Below are 3,337 nucleotides of genomic sequence, written 5' to 3'. Positions count from 1 at the left end.
CATCTATATATGTAATGACATGTCTACTAAGGTTCAAAATGTAACCCTTAACCTAATTGACCTAATTATAAACCTAATTAAACTCCCTTTATCAGGGTAATTGAATAGTCCAACATATTAGGTTAATTGAATTCAATTTTTTCTAGTCACTTCTAGATGCCAAAAGGGGTCCTAGAAGCCAATTTTAATGAAATCAAGTACCAATGTGGTAGGGGTATGGATTGGGCACCTTTTAAACCCTTTTATAACCTCCTAATGACTTTTATGACCCTCAAAATATCCCATTTTCCTTTGGTTTCAAAAATTGAGCAATTTCCCGATCCTTCCCAAATCCTTATTATTCCCAAAATATTTGCATTTATGGTAGGATCAAGTTGGGGACCAAGAGGCTTAGGGTCAATTATGAATTTATTCTATTTTAGGTGGTTGAGTTTTAGAAGCTTATTTAGAGGCTCTTTGAGGAGTTGGAGGGTGTTGACCCACTCTCTACTTTTAGAGATGTTAAGGTTTTGGATTGAAGGAAATAAAGGAAGGATTGGGCTCTTCTCAAGCACCATTATATGATAACAATTGTGAAATTTTGTCTCCACCATTGCCATGGAATTTTTTTGGTTCTTGTTGCAAATAGATTAGTATGTATTTTCATTCTCTTGCATTTGTGATCAATGTATTTTGTTTTTTTTTTCTATGCAAGTGGATGGGATTTGATTTTGATTTCAGGTTATTGTGTTCTTCTTGATTTGAATGAGGGAGTTTTGTAAAGTTTGTATGGCATTACTCAGCCTTTTGGGTAAGGGAAGAAGTGACCAATATGGGGGAAGGGGTTAGTTGGACACCATGATAGTGTAGAGTCTCTTCTCATGGTGAGAAGAGGGAAGAAATGCAAGGTGTATGGGTGCTTGCATACCAATGACATTGATCTTTCTTTGGGGAGGATAAGGAGGAGAAAGTATGAAAGTATATATGAATTTCTAGCCTTGGATAAGGCATGTATATTATATATTTTACATTGAGAAATCTCCTACTTGGTAGTCTACCTTCATCCCTATGTTATGAGCTTGATGTAAATCCAATTGTGCAAGCCTTGGATGGGTGATTTTGAGTCATGTTTCATGTTGTGAAATTTGAATTGGTTGTTACTTGTTGGTTACTAGTTCTCCTAGCTCATTGGGTGGTCTCTTTTGAGACCTAGCATGGGAGGTGAGTACTCCATGTTTGGTTTTGTATGATTTTGGATTTTTCGTATGATGGAGCCATTTTAGAATTGGTGTATTTAAGGTGTTCTTGATGTCATTGTGTTGGAAACTTATCCATTGATTGTATTGTGCATTCTTGTTGGAGATGAATTTGTAATGAAATGGGTCAAATATTATAAACTCCAATATTAATAATAGAAATGTAGTCATTATGAGAAAACAATAAATTTATGTGATTTAGTTTATTTGGTTGCAAACAATACCTTACTCTCAAAATGTCTTGCTTTGCATAAATCTCAAGTTGTATACCTCATAGTTCTTTTGTGAAATCTTGGATTTAATTCAATGTATTCAAAAGTTATTTTATAAGATCTTGATGTATGCATCATTTAAATTATAGTTTCAATAAAATCATCTCCAAGATTATGAGTGTTAATCCCATGTTCAATGTTTATACTTCAAAACCAATATTGCACCTTAAACTTATCTAGGAAAGTAATGATAGTTAATAGATTATTTATTATATTGCTAAATAAATGAAAACTGCTCATTATTAATACTCATATAACCAAAACACTTAATGAAATGCATAATATTATGACCCATGGTACTATCACTAAAATTTTAACATGAAATACCTCACTAAGAAGGAGGAGCAAACAAAAAAATACAACTCTCATGTTTTGAGGGAGCTAAAAAGATCTCTGGAAAATGTATGGGAGAACTTTTAATTTCCATTTAGTAATAGATAATATTCCCTAGATCCCCTCCTAATATTTCAACATAAATTTTATTTTGATATATACTAATTCACCCTTGTACAAAAACAAATCCACCAATAAAACATTATTCATTTACTCCCCATTAAACACTTTCCATCTGGGAAGAGTTTAATAAAAGTCAAAAAGAAGAAGAGAGAAACAATGATAGAGGGGATGAGACACCCTATGGGACCCACCCCAACCTAAATTTTCTTTCTTCCAAGTATGGATGCATGAGATTTTGGAAGGTGACTGCATTGTTTAAAGTCAAAGGAAACTAACATGGTTTTGACCTCCTCACAAAAACTACAGTCTTATCTTTCATAAATGCTTCCTATATTTCACAACACCCAAAAACTTACCTTCAATGTGTGTCACATTCCCTTGCCTCTCCTAGTTGGGTGAAGGTCTGCATAAATGTGCATGGGGAGTGTTGGAATCTAATTGGAAGCATGAGAAGGACCTTAGTTGGTGTGGATCCCTCTGCACCACTCTTCCCTTGCTTCTCCAACTTAACACATCCCTCTCTAAGCATGCATACTCTTCCCAACCATCAGCAAGTGCACCCATCTTGTACTAGTCTTGGGGGGTATGCCTTCCATCTTGGGTAGTGCTCACCTTGGACTATGAACCCCACTTGCCAAGTAGGAAGGTTAGGCCAGGGAAGAGGGTATGTTAGGAAAAAAGTAAATGGGTTTAGGGGGAATGTTAGTTAGAAATTAGTTTTTGGTAGATGATGAATATTGTTAGAAATTTTAAAAATTATTAGAATTTAATGTATTTTGTTTATATATAGAATAATCTTTTTAAACTGTTAAGTGAGTGTGTGGGGATTGGTCATATGGGGAGAGATTTGATCATAGTTGTTTAATGAGTATGTTATTAGAGTTAGTCAGTTAGGGGTTAGTTGTTAGTGTTAGATGGTTAGTATATAATGCTATTTTTATCTATTTAATTTAATTTGAATAAATTTCTATTAAAAATATTTTATTAATAATTGACTTCATAGGTTTCGGGTTTTGCTAAGGGGGTTAAGTATAGGGATTAGAAGTGTTATGTTAGGAAGTAAGGGTTATGTTTTGGTTTTATTTCAATGATATAATATTAAGTGAAACTATATTATTTTATTAAGAAAATATTTTGAATAATATTTTATAATGATTTTGTGCATTTAATTATGGGTTTAATAAACTCAAATTGCTAAGGTTATAGGGTTGAAGGGTTATTGAAGGGGCCTTATGTAGATAACCTGATAGTGGTATAGGATTGTGTTTTAAAGATGAAATAAATGTCATAAATTATTTAATGATGAATATTTAATATTTTATTAGTTCTAAATGGTTAAGTTATTATCAAGATTTATTATTTAGGTATTACTAG

This window comes from Cupressus sempervirens, chromosome 1, assembly GCF_028749045.1.
Source record: "Cupressus sempervirens isolate cs-2001-9-10 chromosome 1, ASM2874904v1, whole genome shotgun sequence".
NCBI lineage: Eukaryota > Viridiplantae > Streptophyta > Pinopsida > Cupressales > Cupressaceae > Cupressus > Cupressus sempervirens.
This window is presented reverse-complemented; position numbering follows the sequence as displayed.